The 16,815-nt window shown below is 42.9% G+C and overlaps 1 protein-coding gene across 2 annotated transcripts in view; it reads left to right on the top strand.

Moving 5' to 3' along the window:
- The first annotated feature begins 6,081 nt into the window (after positions 1-6,081).
- Positions 6,082-16,815, top strand: part of CYFIP1 (cytoplasmic FMR1 interacting protein 1) — a 106,863-nt gene continuing 96,129 nt past the window's right edge. For both annotated transcript variants that reach the window (XM_007098936.2, XM_042988310.1), the window contains exon 1: positions 6,082-6,264. The gene's annotated coding sequence lies outside the window, so the exon portion shown is untranslated. The remainder of the gene's footprint in view (positions 6,265-16,815) is intronic.

Genomic DNA, 16,815 nt, shown 5'->3' with positions numbered 1-16,815 from the left:
ATTTACATTTAATGTAAGTACTTATATGGGAGGGTTTATATCTGTCATTTTGTTGTTTGTCTTCCTTATATCTTATATCTGGAGAATATCTGGTCGCAAGGTGGGGCCTTAAGCACAGGAACTCTGCAGGAGATTGTGGAGAACCTAGGCCCATGAGTGGGGCATAAACATGTCAGCTCTGGCCTAATTTCAGGTTATCTAATAGGATTTCAGAACATTTCAGTGATAAGATTTGCATTTGTATGAATTTTCTGTGTTGAAAGCCTCTTAGAACATGGTCTCAAGGAAATAGGGATGTGCTTTTTGTCTCTGGTGTGCATTTGTACTGTTAGCAGAAGCTTATTGAGCATTCATTTAACTGGTTGGTCCCTACCCAACATTATCATGACTGCCTCATCTTCTGTGCATGGCTGTGGGGATAGAAATGATGGACCTTAAATATGGCTTTCAGAATTTTTAGTTGTGAGTATGACATATGGATAGTAATTACTACTGTGACCTAGAAACAGCATATTTGTGATTTGTATTTATATCTCAGGTATTCCACTAGCCAAACTTGTTAAGCCCAGTTCTTTGCTCTCCCTTGGGTTCATTTTACTCCACCTGGGAGAAGAACCAATGCTTAGAGAGCAGTGAGTTCCATCTTGGATTCTGATTCCATAGCCAGAATTTTGTGCCCAGACCTAGCATGGTCATTCCTGGTGCCCATGTTGTCTTGGCCATGGCAGTGGGGATGGGTGTTTATTCATCTTTCAAGATGCTTGTCAAAAGAAGGTACGCTTTGCTCTGAAGAACCTTCTGGCCTCAAGTCAGAAGTAGTGATGAGTATTTGCATTGTATTTAAATCCCTGACCCTCTCAAGCTGTTTACTTTAAATAATTTTCTTCTTTTTCCACAAATCCTGCCTAGAAGGACCAGGCTTCGCAAAACCAGTGAGCTCTAAAACGACATGGACTCTTGATTCCTTGGGGTAAGCTGTCCCCAGAGATCACTGAATACCTTAAGTGTGTTAAATCAAGCAGACTTACGCATGTGTGTGATAATTTCATTGACTCTGGAAAGTCAGTCTTGCTGCTGCTCTGGAGACCACACTCATAAGGTTTTTGTACACACAGTTGTAGTTTTTCCTTTGTTTTGATGGGCATGGGGGTACGGGTCTTAGGATTCTCCAGAGAAACAGCCAATAGAGAGAAGGAGAGGAATTTATCTTAAGGAATTGGCTCACAGGATTATGGAGGCTGGCAAGTCTGAATTTGCAGTAGGCTGGCTGGAGATGCAGGGAAGAGGTGATTTGGCAGCATGAGTCCAAAGGCAGTCTGGAGGCAGAATTCCTTACTCTTTGGAGGACCTCAGTCCTCTTATGTTTTCTCTTACAGCTATCAACTTGATTAGATGATGTTCACCTACAGGGTGGAGGGTAATGTGCTTTACTCAAAGTCTGCTGATGTAAATGTTAATCGCATCTAAAAAATACCTTGACAGGGAAATACAAATCAAAACCACACTCAGATATCACCTCACACCAGTCAGAGTGGCTAAAATGAACAAATCAGGAGACTATAGATGCTGGCGAGGATGTGGAGAAATAAGAACCCTCTTGCACTGTTGGTGGGAATGCAAACTGGTGCAGCTGCTCTGGAAAACAGTGTGGAGGTTCCTCAAAAAATTAAAAATAGATCTACCCTATGACCCAGCAATAGCACTGCTAGGAATTTATCCAAGGGATACAGGAGTGCTGATACATAGGGCACTTGTACCCCAATGTTTATAGCAGCACTTTCAACAATAGCCAAATTATGGAAAGAGCCTAAATGCCCATCAACTGATGAATGGATAAAGAAACTGTGATTTATATACACAATGGAATACTACGTGGCAATGAGAAAGAATGAAATATGGCCTTTTGTAGCAATGTGGATGGAACTGGAGAGTGTGATGCTAAGTGAAATAAGTCATAGAGAGAAAGACAGATACCATATGTTTTCACTCTTATGTGGATCCTGAGAAACTTAACAGAAGACCGTGGGGAGGGGAAGAAAAAAAAAAAAGAGGTTAGAGAGGGAGGGAGCCAAAGCATAAGAGACTGTTAAAAACTGAGAACAAACTGAGGGTTGATGGGGGGTGGGAGGGAGGGGAGGGTGGGTGATGGGTATTGAGGAGGGCACTTGTTGGAATGAGCACTGGGTGTTGTATGGAAACCAACTTGACAATAAATTTCATATTAAAAAAAAAATACCTTGATAGTAACATCTAGGTTGCATTTGAACCCACACTAGGTAATACCATAGAATAGCCAAGTTATCACATGAAGTTAACCATCACATTTTTCCTATTTAATTAATTATATTAATTTTTAAAAACTAATTTTCATTTAGTTTTTATTTTGTGTTTTAATAACTTGAAGTTTAGATAATTGCCTCTTCCAACAAAGATTGGCTGAGTACGTACTGAAGGGTAAGTCCATGCAAAGGGTGGTCATGGGTACAGGGAGGTCCTTGCCTTCTGGAACTGCCAGCTGTGTGAAGGGAGAGTCAACACTTCCCACCTGCCCTCTACCAGGAAAGGGGAGCACATCCTTTCACGTGTCACTTTTAGACCTTGCACATGAGCTGTGGGAGGCTGTAACCCTCTTCATGTCCATATATAGCACCCCCCAACACACACCAGGATTGCCCAGAATGGGGTGAGCCTACTTGTGGATGCCTCTGCCAGGGTGGCTGAGGATTGGGGTATTTGCCAGTTGCCACGGGGGATGTGGTTTCTTTTCGCCTCTCTGTGACCCTGTGCTGAGTTCCCTATGTATCATTTGTATTCTAGTCACACATATTGGGCTTACACCATAGAGTTCTGTAGAATTAGTTGTGATTCTGGAAGGGCTTTTGAGAAGCTTTTGGAACTCTCTGTTGCCCCAATTCTGCCCCAGGTCAAGGCAGGAAAGGAGATATGCTGTATTGTCTGATCTCTAGGGTGTGACTCAGTCTTGGGGGCCCCCCAACAGACTGGGGTAGGGGTGGCCCTGGGCACTGTGGCCATGCACACCCTTCCTGCAGACTATGAGTGTGAAAGTCTCAAGGTCCCTCTGAATTCTCCCTTCTTATATAGGTCATGTGCATTCCTACAGTTACCCGAGATGATGTTTTTGAGAGTGTGCTTAGAACTCTGCCTCAGGAGGGGCGCCTGGGTGGCTCAGTGGGTTAAGCGTCTGACTCTTGATTTTGACTCAGTTCATGATCTCACACTTTGTGAGTTCGAGCCCCACATCAGGCTTTGTGCTGGTGGTGTGGAGCCTGCTTGAGATTCTATCTTTTCCTCTCTGCCCTTCCCCTGGTTCATGCTTTCTCTCTTTCTCTTACAAAAATAAAATAAACTTAAAAAAAAAAAAAAAGAATTCTGCATTAGGAGCTTCTTGATTTCATTTAGAGTAATTGGGGAGCATGTCCCCACTAGAGAGCCCTGCCAGCTTTCCCAGAAGGTCCTGTTATCAACTACATGAGGAGGGGACATGCATGCTTGAAGACCAAGTCAGATTCCTTAGCTGGACAACTCAGCCAAGGTCTGTCCAGGCCAAGCTTAAGAACTAGTTGGTTCCTTGGCACAAAAACAGACACTCAGATCAATGGAACAGAATAGAGAACCCAGGAATGGACCCACAAGCATATGGCCAATAATCTTTGACAAAGCAGGAAAGACTATCCAATGAAATAAAGACAGTCTCTTCAGCAAGTGGTGCTGGGAAAACTGGACAGCAACATGCAGAAAAATGAACTGGACCACTTTCTTACACCATACACAAAAATAAGCTCAAAATGGATGGAAGATCTAAGTGCAAGAGAGAAAGCCATCAAACTCCTCGGAGGAGAAAGCAGGCAAAAACCTCTTTGATCTTGACCGCAGCAACTCCTTACTCAGCACATCTCCAGAGGCAAGGGAAACAAGCAAAAATGAACTATTGGGACCTCATCAAAATAAAAAGCTTCTGCACAGTGAAGGAAACAATCAGCAAAACTAAAAGGCAACCGACAGAATGGGAGAAGATATTTGCAAACAACATATCAGATCAAGGGTTAATATCCAAAATCTATAAAGAATTTATCAAACTCAACACCCAAAAAACAAAGAATACAGTGAATAAATGGGCACAAGACATGAATAGACACTTCTCCAAAGAAGACATCCAGATGGCCAACCGACACATGAAAAAATGCTCAACATCGCTCGTCATCAGGAAAATACAAATCAAAACCACAATGAGATACCACGTCACACCTGTCAGAATGGATAACATTAACAACTCAGGCAACAATAGATGTTGGCGAGGATGCAGAGAAAGAGGATCTCTTTTGCACTGCTGGTGGGAATGCAAACTGGTACAGCCAGTCTGGAAAACAGTGTTGTAGACTCTAAGTCTAAAGTTCTCTTTTGACCAGCAAAAGAGTGGACGTAGGATTAGAGCGAGAGATGGCTAATATCTGGGAAAAGACAAGAGCCCTGAATAAGGGTACCTGCCCCATATTTATTAAGATCAGAAGGCTTACAAACATGGCAATGGATGTGCACAAAGAGACAAAGAAACTGTGAACATTAACTTAAGGATGTGAGGGAAAAGGGGGGGGGGTTTGAAGATATACAGTGTTTGGGGTTAGGGTCAATATAAAACCAAATCCTGGCATTGGGCAGATGGGCAGATGGTTGTTAACGGCAGACAGGAGGTGCGAGGCACTGCATCTGTTTAACTTAGCCAGCCTAGAGGATGAGACAACTAGAGGGAATAACCTCAGGGTTAATAAGGCACTTTTTCTTTTGTTAACCATCTCCTCCCTGGGCTGCTTTGCCTGCAGCGCAATGGTCCATAGTCCAATTCACCAGTTTACCTAACTTGGCCCTTTCCTGCTGTGAAAGCAGCTTTTCTGGTATAGTACTAAATTGGGGGGCATTTTTGCCGTGCATGCCTGATCTTGCTTATCTCATATACCTTTGTATTGGGAGTCTTTGTACCCATTCCTATTTTGGGCCTTTGCCCCTCCCTCTCTATTCTGGGGGATCTGTACCCCCTTTCTATTTGGGGGTGTCTTTGCGCCCCCTATTCTTGGGGTGCCAATCTGGTTTACCCAAACTCGGATGTGAGTATTCTATGGCTTTGTATTTCTTTATGCCTTGTTAACCCATTGGTGTAAGCCTGGAGGATTCCTAAGCCTAACCCCCACAAACAGTGTGGAGGTTCCTCAAAAAGTTAAAAATAGAACTACCCTACGACCCAGCAATTGCACTACTAGGTATTTATCCAAGGGATACAGGTATGCTGTTTCGAAGGGGCACATGCACCCTAATGTTTATAGCAACACTGTCAACAATAGCCAAAGTATGGAAAGAGCCCAAATGTCCATCGATGGATGAATGGATAAAGAAGATGTGGTATACACACACACACACACACACACACACACACACAATGGAGTATGACTTGGCAATCAAAAAGAATGAAATCTTGCCATTTGCAACTACGTGGATGGAACTGGAGGGTATTATGCTAAGTGAAATTAGCCAGCCAGAGAAAGGCAAAAATCATATGACTTCACTCATATGAGGACTTTAAGACACAGAACAGATAAATACAAGGGAAGGGAAGCAAAAATAATATAAAAACAGGGAGGAGGACAAAACAGAAGAGACTCATAAATATGGAGAACAAACTGAGGGTTACTGGAGGGGTTGTAGGAGGGGGGATGGGCTAAATGGGTAAGGGGTATTAAGGAATCTACTTCTGAAATCATTGTTGCACTATATGCTAACTAACTTGGCTGTAAATTAAAAAAATAAAGTAAAATAAAGAACAAAACAAAACAAAAAGAACTGGTTGGTTTCTGATGATTGTAGCCCCACGATGGTTCATAGCCTTTTGCCTATTCAGCTGGCTGCTCCCAGGAGGGAGTGATGGAGTTGTGCCATTTCCTCATCCCACATCTCCATCCATATGCCCAAGTTGGTACTTCTGAGTACCTCACGTTGCTTGAAAATTCAGTTTAAATAAATTATACACATTTACTCAGTATTTCTCCTTTCATCTTTTTTCTGCTTTATTAGCTCCTCCTGAAAAAGAAAGAAAGAAAGAAAGAAAGAAAGAAAGAAAGAAGAAAAAAGAAAGAAAAGAGAAGCAAAGAAAATTGTTTTTGGAAAGCACAGCATTTCACATCCCTATCATTTTCATCTGCTTGCTCCATCCCTAACATGACTCTGAACATGAGCTCCAGTTGGTGATTTATAAATGTAAACAGTATCTCTGTCCGAGTTTGGTGGGTCAGTCATAAAGTATGCATAGTTGATAATAGATAATAGTTTGAAAACTAAGTGATTGAGGTGTAGGAGACAACGTTGTACGATGTTGTAGTTGTGGTGGCCTTGTGCTGATTGTCTTAGAACGTCCCATGCTTGCAAGTTGGAGTGAGGCTGACTGTGAACTGTAGTGGGTGCCTGGGCTGCTGGTACTCCTGATTTCCTCCATCTCCAGGATCTTTGCAGGAATGAACCTTTCAAAGGGTTTGTGTGTTAATCTGTTAAGGCTCTTCTAACCAAGTACCACAGATTGGGTGTCTTAAACAACAGAAATTTACTTCCTCACAGTTCTGGAGGCTGGAAGTCTAACAACAAGGTGTCGGCAGGGTGGTTTCTCTGGACAAAGCCTCTTTCTTTGGCTTGTAGATGGACATCTTTCCTCTGTGTCCTCACATGGCCTTCCCTCTATGCCTGTCTGTCTCCTAATCTCTTCTTATAAGGACACCAGCCATATTGCATTAGGGCCACACTATGACCTCATTTTACCTTAATGAGCTCTGTAAAGACCCACTCCCATGATACCTAAGGGATGGGGGATTAGGGCTTCAACATATGGATTTGGGGTAGGGGGAACATTTCAGCCCATAGTAGTTCATTTAGTTAAATCTTGGTGTTAACAGTGGCACTCTTCAGTTCCCTGGGCCAGACCCTCAGTGATAGGGCACCTGTGAGTCCTCAGACCTGTGGGCTACCACTGGTTAAGGGAGGACTGGGTCAGGTGAGTAGCTGTTAGGGCAGCTTAATTCCTTGTCCTTGTTAGGTAAAAATACAGTTGCCCCCTGTTTTCTTATACCATTGCAAAGGATTATATGGTATACCCCATATGGGAGACCAGTGTCCTGAAACAGTTTCTTACAGAATGGGCCAGAGACTCCTAAGAGGTTAGGGGGTGGAGCTCTAAAAATGCAGGTGTCCAGAACCACCCTACCTCTAAAGAATTTGGGAAAGGCCTGAGATTTGGCATTTGGCATTGTATGTAAGTGATGAATCACTGAATTCTACACCTGATACCAATTTTATCATATATGTTAACTAGAATTTAAATAAAAATTAAAATTAATAAATAAGTAAAATTTATAAGTAATATAAGTAAAATTTCAAAAAAAAAAAAAAAGCCTCCCTGGTGGTTTTCTGCAGTATTTAGTCACAGCCAGCTCATACCCCAGCTGGGTATGAGGACCATTAGGGCATTGAGTGGGAGGGTCCCACTCAGAATTTTATGGTTTTCTGAATAAAGTATTCATCTTATGAGCTTTGTAGCAGCCTGAAAATGGTTGCAAAAACTGTTATCTCTTGAGGAGTTTTAATTACCACAGGGAAAAAAGATGTAGACAATTAAAACTAAGCTGGAAGGAACTTCAGGGTTTTAAATAGGTGGGAGTGGCTGGAACCCTTTGTGTCTGCAGGCAGAGCCACTACCTGCTGCCTCATCACCCACAGGGACAAGGGATTTGAAATCTCATATATATGTGTATTAAACTGTTCATTGTGAGCAATTCCAAAATGTACAGAGATACCGAAAATAGGATTATGATCCCTCAACAGTGATCTTGGTTTGTCTGTAACCACCACCACACATGCACTGTTGTGAAGCAAATCCCAGATGTAGCATTTCATCTCATTCACAAATGCTTCCATGTGTATTCCAAGAGATAGGAGTTCTTTTTAAGAACATAAACAGTGTTGGAATTTTGTTTCTTTTTTTCTGGGCCAGAAGTGGAAATGGTTTTGCACTTTCAAGGTCTTTCACTATTTTCTGTAAGCTGTTTTCTTTCTGATCCTAAATATCTGGGAAGTATAAAATTAAGTAATTGAAGCTAAAAATTTGGGATACTATATATTTTCTAAACAAAGCCCAGCAATTTGTAGTAGTCTGAAGTGTTCTAGTTAAAGTACTAAAATGATCATTTCTGGGGGCTGACTAAGTCACCTTTTAAAAGCCCTGCCTGAGGTTGTGTGCTTTCCAGGCCACCTCTCCATGAGGTCTTTTAGAAGTTTTCTTCCAGGAGTGTAGGACTCTGGGCAAAACCTTCCTCTGGGCGGACAGACATAGGGATTTCCAAGGTAGGTACTGTGGTTGGAAAGATTTATTTTACTTTGAAGTGGATGCAGGTGTGTAAACTTGCCATGGGTCATAGCAGTAAGGAGCTACTGAAACACACCTCCATTCAAGGACTTAGGACACATCTGTTTGAACATTAAAAAAAATTTTTTTTTTTGAGAGAGCATGAGCAGGGGAGGGGCAGAGAGAAAGGGGGACACAGGATCTAAAGCAGACTCTAGGCTGAGAGCAGTGAGCCCGATGTAGGGCTTGAGCCCATAAACTGTGAGATTCAAGACCTGAGCCAAAGTCAGACACTCAACTGACTGAGCCTCCCAGGTGCCCTTTGAACATTTTTAATTCCTTTTCCCTTAGGTTCATAAAAAGTTTTCAGGGGAGTATTCCATTTTTACCCTTTTTAAATAATTTCAAACTGACAAAATATTGCAAAAAATAAAAACAGTACAAAGAGCATGCACACAGAGAAAACTTTTCCCCACTAATTTGAAGCCGTTTACTCTGAAACACATCAGTGTATATTTCCTAAGCATAATGTATGTATCCATAGGACAGCTACCAACTTCTGGCCTTTTTATAAGAAGTTTACTGACCCCTGCCTTACAGAATTCATTGCACATGTATTAATGTGCAAGAATTTTCCTCATAATTCATGATAACAAAGACCCTGTAACCAGCCTCGTGAGATTGGGCCCATAGACTATACTCCATTTGTTCAGTGGAATAGTATACACCTGTCAAAACCACTCTTCAAAGCAACCTGTGGTTGTGGATGCATCTTAGTGATAATATAGCAGTGGAAAAAAATTAGACAATTATATATAGCATGTTTTCCCTTTTTAAAATTTTTTTTTCAACGTTTTTTATTTTTGGGACAGAGAGAAACAGAGCATGAACGGGGGAGGGGCAGAGAGAGAGGGAGACACAGAATCGGAAATAGGCTCCAGGCTCCGAGCCATCAGCCCAGAGCCTGACGCGGGGCTCGAACTCACGGACCGCGAGATCGTGACCTGGCTGAAGTCGGACGCTTAACCGACTGCGCCACCCAGGCGCCCCTGTTTTCCCTTTTTTAATGATTAAAAAAGTGTCTTTTAAGAATATGTATAGATGAGATGCAACTTATATAAAAGAAAGTGGGGGATCAGTGCCTCCTGTTTCTCCTGTGGATCACATGTAGGTCCCCAGCTTTCATTGTGGATAGGAGTTCCTCTCCTGTTATGGCATTATTAAACATAATTAAGTTGAAAGATGTCAGGGTCTAAGAACAATTGTGCATCTGAGGTCCAACTTTCTGTGGACCTCAACATTACTTTGAAGTTAACTCTTGGGGATTAACTGTTGTCTCAAAACTGTTTCTCAGATGGGCAGTGTTTGACTTACGGAAGTGGGTCAGCAGTTTGCTGAGATGGGAGCTATGGATTAGAAACTGCTTCCTTCCCTGGGTGGCGCTCACAGAGTTCTTCTGGGTAAATTTAGAAGTAAAAGAGGAAATTCCAATGGGAAAAGGCTGAAAAGGTTGGTATGATAAAAATTTTATTTATTTATTAATTTTAATTTTTATTTAAATTCTAGTTAGTTAACATATATGATAAAATTGGTATCAGGTGTAGAATTCAGTGATTCATCACTTACATACAACACCCAGTGCTCATTCACAAGTGCCCACCTTAGATCTCATTACCTGTCTAGGCCGTCTCTACCTCCCTCCATCAATCCTCAGTTTGTTCTCTGTTAAGAGTCTCTTATGGTTTGCTTTCCTCTCTTTTTTTTTCCCCTTTGTTCATCTGTTTTGATATGATACAAATTTTAAACTGAAGTTTCAAAGAAAAAAGTGGCAAGAAAGGCATAGAAAGCCAAGTAACCTGATCTGGGAAAAATGTTGCAGCAGCTTTCACATGGTTTTAATGTCTTAATATCAGTGCTGTAGTGACCTGCCTGTAAACATTGATGAGGAAAATACCAACATTTTAAAGGATGAAATAACAGGAAAATAAATCAAACTGGCAAGTCACACAAGGGTAAAGAAAAAAATCCCACTAGGTTATTGTATAGGAATGTGTTCAGCCTTAGTAAGAATAACAAGAATGCATATTAAAAGAACATTGAGATACAGTTCCGCTTACTAGATTATAAAAATGACGGGGCCCCTGGGTGGCTCAGTCGGTTAAGCGTCCGACTTCGGCTCAGGTCATGATCTCACGGTCCGTGAGTTCGAGCCCCGCGTCGGGCTCTGTGCTGACAGCTCAGAGCCTGTAGCCTGTTTCGGATTCTGTGTCTCCCTCTCTCTGACCCTCCCCTGTTCATGCTCTGTCTCTCTCTGTCTCAAAAATAAATAAACGTTAAAAAAAAAAAATTAAAAAAAAAAAATGAAAGTGATCCCTGGGTGCTGTGCTGAGGCTCCATGCTATCATCTCTGGGCCCCTGTGGTAGGACACCTCGCCTGAATCCACCTGCAACTTTTTTCGCCTGAATCCACCTGCAATTTTTAAAAATTGAGATATAATTGACATATAGCATTGTATTAGTTTACACTGTACAACATAATGATTTAATATATACATACAGTGAAATGATTACTTACGACAATAAGTCTAGGTAACATCCATCACTTCACATAGTTACAGAAAACCTTTTTTCCTGTGATGAGAACTTTTAAGGTTTACTGTCTTATGAACCTTCATATATGCAATACAATATAATTATTAACTGTAGTCACCATGCTGTGTATTACATCCCCAGGATTTATTTATTTTATAACGAAGTTAGTACCAGTTGACCACCTTTACCTGATAGATGCATCCTGTACCCCATGCTTCTGACAGCTACCGATCTGTTCTCCATATTTTTGAACTTGGGTTTTTGGTTTTTTTCTGTGTGTTTTTTTTTTTTTTTTTTTTTTTCAGATTCTAAGTGAGATTGTACAGTATTTGTCTTTCCTTGGCTTATTTCTCAGCATAATGCCTTCAAGATTCATCCATGCTGTTGAAAATGGCAGGATTTCTTTCTTTTGTATGACTGAATAACATTCCATAATGTGTGCATGTGTACACACACACACACACACACACCCCACATCTTCATTTATCCATCGACGAACACTTAGGTGGCTTTTGTGTCTTGGCTGTTATGAAGGATGACTCAGTAAAGATGGGGTTTAGATATCTTTTGGAGTTAGTAACTTTGTTTCCTTCAGATAAATACCCAGGAGTGGGATTGCTGGATCATCACTTGCAGCTTTAAAGACAGTAGTTTGATTTAAGAATCTCCTCCTGGGATGCTCAGCCAGGAAGGTCATCTGAAAACATACTGACTTTTCTGGTTAGAGATGGTAATCTTAGGCTTTTCTCTAGAAGAGAAAAATGTATTAACTTAAATGGTTAATACGAAGGGTCCGAGTGTTTGGAGAGCACTTATGAGGCTGTGTAAGTAAGGATGAGGCTGCCATCCAGTATGGAGTGTTCTTGGTGATGCAACCTGGGCAGGAAGCATCTAGGTCCACACTTATGGGGACTGGGCTTGGGACAGGCTAGGAGGGTAGGCCTCTTCTTGTGCACTCCTGGGGGCTGAAGACCAGTGTGTTTCCTTTCTAAGTTTTTGTGCTGCGCAGGTGTTTCTGTGATGGTGGAGAAGATCTGCATGAGCTCGGTGAAAGAACTGCTCTCTGTTTTTGTTCAGTTGAGACTAAGTGCCAGCTGATGGCTTCACTGGTCTGGACAGATTCACTGTTGTTTTGGAGAGAACTGGGGGGTATCTGGCTCTAAGAATCAGGATTTTGGTTTCTATGAAGCTAAGATCTCCTCCTCTGAGTTCCTGCGCCACTTACAGAGTTGGCATCTTTGTGGGAAAGCCTCCTGCCTGTGCCAGGACCTCTCAGGACACCCGCTCCATGGGAACAGTGGGGTCATAGGGCACAGAGGAAGACAGCAAGTCTGATGTGGATATTTTCAGGCTGAATGGCTTGAACAGCAACATCCTGGGTAGAAATTGGGGAGTAGTGCGGTATAGGTAAGGTGGTGGCTAAGGTCAGGGTCATGGCCTCAGGCTAGAGGATACTAGGTGGAGTCTGGCCCAGGGCCACTGTCAGTCTGGTGCCCCTCAAGGGGTACTCCTGGAGTGGGAGGAACTTGGGCTGCTAGCAGGCTGCTCCAGAACCACTGGGGACTTTTTAGAACCCCGGTTGGCACCCTGCTATACCCAGACAGTTAGATGGGGATGTGGAAGGCTAGGGTCCTTGCTGGGTCAAAAGAAGGACAAGGAGGCACATTCAGGTAGTGTGAGGTGCCTGGTGAAAGTTGACCCTGCAACTTCTGTGCCTTTTTGTCATAGTCCTGCAGCTTTCTTTACCCTTAGAGGAGAACTTAGGAAGCTGGCCTAGCACTTGTTAGGTAAGGCCAGGGAGAAGCAGGCCTCACAGCCTTGAACCTTATGAGACCTGTTCCTCAGCTGCCCACAGGATCTGGTCCTTCAGAGCACAACACATGATAAGGGGAACGAGTCGAATTGAGAAGGCTAAGAATGCCCAGCCAAATGATGAACAGTGGTATTCCTCACCAAATGCTTAAGACAGTGCCCAGTGCTCATTGTGATGCTTCTGCACTCTGCATCACTCTTTTCATACACAACTGCTTAGGTGAAGGCGGCAGCACCACTGAGCTGGGGTTGCAGGGACAGCATAGGCCAACTTGTGGAGTGGGGGGGGGGGGGGGGGGGGGAGGGGAGAAGCTGAGCTGCTCCAGGGGAGTACAGTGGACCCTCCAGCTTCAGCTTCCCCCACTGTGAAGTGAAGAGGGTCATCATCCCTTGCACAGGGCAGGTCTCAAAGTTTGTTGATGGGCTTGTGTGGTGGGTGTAAGCCCATGTTTGGGTTAGTCTCTCTCATCTTCCAGGGCTTAATGCTGTCACTGAGGAATATAATATAACAGTGTTACACTAGTTTCAGGTGTACAATGTAATGATTCAACAGTTGTAGATATTACTCAGTGCTTATCATGGTAAGGGTGCTCTTAATCCCCTTCACCTATTTCACCCATCTTCCCATCTACTGTCCTCCCCACCCCCCTGCAGCTACCAGTTCTCTATTGTTAACAGTTTGGTTTTTGTTTATCTCCTTTTTTCTTTGTTCATATGTTTTGTTTCTTAAATTCCACATGAGTGAAATCATATGGTATTTGTCATTCTCTGACTTATTTCACTTAGTATTGTCCTCTCTAGCTCCATCCATTTTGTTGCAAATGGCAAGATTCTATTCTTTTTTTTATGACTGAGTAACATTCCATTGTATACAAATAGCACAGGTAGTGCCCTCTCTTATGGATTGACACCCAGACACATACCAGAGACTGCCACCGTGGGGTGTATTCTACTACCCACCTGGATATATTCTTGACTACCTTTGATGTCTCTTAAACATGTACTGGATTCTGTGTGAAAGATGAAAGACCACCACATTCACATGAAGAAACATTTAGTAATTAATACAACATGCTGTCTCTCTGGATCCCAGACCATGGAGGAAAACAACCAGCCCAGCAAGGAGAGTCCTGCTTAATCTGAATGTCTGTCAGATGGCAGTATATCAGGTTCTGTGGTGCTTACCTGTGTGCCTTGCATTCAGCTAGGGGGCCATTTCTTTCTTTTTTTAAGTATTTATTTATTTGGAGAGAGAGAACGAGAGAGCGTGCACATGTGCATGCAGGGGGTTGGGGGAGAGAAAGACAGGGAGATAGAGAATCCTCTCCTCAGTGTCAGCGTGGAGCCTGACGTGGGGCTCAAACTCATAAGTCATGACCTGAGCCTCATGAACCATGGGATCATGACCTGACCTGAGCTGAAATCAAGAGTTGGATGCTTAACCAACTGAGCCACCCAGACGCCCCTGCGGTACTGTTTCTAGTGTTTCCACTTTCCCAAGGGACCCACAGGGGGCCATGGGAGGGAGAGCACCATACAGGCATGTCAGGCGGGGCCTGGGTGTTAGGGAGCTGAGGAAGGACAGCTGCAGGCTGTGGGGAGCGCCCTTAACTTTACATCAGGGATTGAGACTTTACTCTGGAATACTGGGCCCATTCTGCCTGTTATTGATTATTTTAGCATCAGAGTAGTTTCTTCATACAAATCTCAGGAAGTATACCAGTATATTAAATGGTAAAAGCAGGGCTACTTTCCCTTGCCATTATGGGGTACCCCAGGGTCTCACAGAACATGGTCTGAAAACCACAGCTATAGGTAGCAGTAGCCAGTACAAATGTAAAGCAGGAAAGTAACATGATCAGAGTTGTGCTTTGCACAGTTAAAAGAAGTTAAAAAGGAGGGTGGCAGACATGAGTGCAGGTTTGGAGTGTTCCGTGTTAGGGAGGGGCTGGACAGACAGTGGGGCAGTAGCAGGAAACCTGCAGTGGGGGCAGGAACCCTTTCAGGAGGCTGATAGCTCAGTCTTGGGAAGACCACACCTAGGGGCAACCTGACCCCCAGGGGGATGGAGAGCAGTGTCTTGGAGGGGGAGGGGTCCAGAGAGTCAAGATTCCCAACCCGACTCCATCTCAGGACTTCACCTTATTGTGATTTTCAAGCAGACTTGATTTTGTTTCTCTGTTGATGCAGCAGTTCTTTTGAAGTGATAGTAAAAGAGACTAGTGCTGCATTTGAGAATGGAATTTGAAGTTTTTGTTCATTAAAACAGTTGAGTTTCTTCAGCATTCAAGCTTGGCTAGAAAATGATGTTTAGTTTTTAATTATGAACTTTTTGCTTGGTGATCACAGCAGCCCCTTCCCCGCCCTTCCGTATCTCCCCTTAATCTGGAGAAATAAAATAGAGTCCATGCTGGTTGGTGATACAGAAAAACCCATTGTTTTATTTTTAATTTTTTATCTTTCAAAGTTTTAATTTAAATTCCAGCCAGTTACATATTTACATATAGTGTAAATTTAGTTTCAGGTATAGAATTTTAGTGATTCAACACTTACATACAACACTTGGGTGCTCATCACAAGTGCCCTCCTTAATCCGTGTCACCTATTTCAGCCATCCCCCACCCACCTCCGCTGGGCAACCATGAGTTTGGTCTCTGTTTCCTGGTTTGCCTCTCTTCCCCCACACTGCTGTGTTTCTTTGTGTTTTTTCCTTGAATTCCATATTTGAGTGAAATCATGGTATTTTTCTTTCTCTGACTTATTTCGCTTAGCATAATTCTAGCTCCATATAAGCTATTGCAAATGCAAGACTTCATTGTTTTTGATGGCTGAGTAAATGGACACTTGGGCTCTTTCTATAGTTTGGCTATTGCTGATAATGCTGCTGTAAACACTGGGGTGCATGTATTCCTTCAAATTAGTATTTTTGTATCCTTTGGGTAAATACCCAAAGTATTTATAGTAAGGCACATTGTTTTAAAATGTGGGAGAGAAAGGCAAGGTTCAGTAAAGTATGCTTCTTTTCTTCACATGATTTATTATTTTACATGTGAACAGATTGCATAAAAATATTGGACATTTCTACTTTTCTGGGAAGTACCTTTATTTGCATATAGAAGAGGAAGAAAATCAGTGTTCATATGTTAGCAGAATCATTTCAGTTTCTTCTTTGGTTATGCTGTGGAGTTTGGCAAGCAAAATACTTTCAATTTGTAAAATAAAAATTTAGAAATACTGGGAAGACTCCTCTTGGTGGTCATGTTGACTCAGGGTGGAATCAACACGTGCATGGCACTCTCACTGTGGGTGCCACAAGCAGGACTCTTGAGTGGGCACCAAAGTGATCAGTTCTGCATTTTCCTGCCTGTGGTTTCACCATGTTTTGTAACCTTGGTGTTGAGCTGCTTTGGCAGTTTCTATTTTAAACAAAGATTAGTCCTCTCAGTGCCTGTGTAGAGCTGCCACTTGCTGGCTCTTGGATAGGACACACCTTCACTTGGCTTGTCTGACAGTGGGCCACACTCCTTGCAGATGTCCCCAGAGGGAGGCTCTGGATCTCAGTCTGTGCTAGACTCTGTCTCCATGTGTGCATGGTGGTAGTGCCTCCCCTGCAACATACCCCTGGGTCCCCAGCTTCTGGCCTCTGAATTGGTGTCCCCATGCCTCATTCCTTCCTTAGAGCATCCAGGTGCTAACTATTGCTGTACATACTGCTGCCTACCCTTCCAGAGCTTCAGGTCAATTTTTGACCTCTTTGTGAGCTGGGTTAGCTGCCACCCTATCTTACTGACAGTGAGAACCCAACCTAGTCTGGTTCCTGGCCCTTGGATGCTTACTATTTATTAATAGGCATGTACCTAACAATAGTTTTTTTTCCTAAAGTTTATTTATTTATTTTGAGAGCGATTGACAGAGAACAAGAGCGGAAGAGGGTAGAGAGAGGAGAGAGACAGAGTCCTAAGCAGGCTCCGCACTGTCAGTGTGGAGCCTGACTCAGGGCTCAAGCTCACAAACTG

Source organism: Panthera tigris, chromosome B3 (genome assembly GCF_018350195.1).
Source record: "Panthera tigris isolate Pti1 chromosome B3, P.tigris_Pti1_mat1.1, whole genome shotgun sequence".
Lineage (NCBI taxonomy): Eukaryota > Metazoa > Chordata > Mammalia > Carnivora > Felidae > Panthera > Panthera tigris.
The sequence above is the reverse complement of the archived record's forward strand: the minus strand, read 5'-3'. Positions and strand labels throughout refer to the sequence as shown.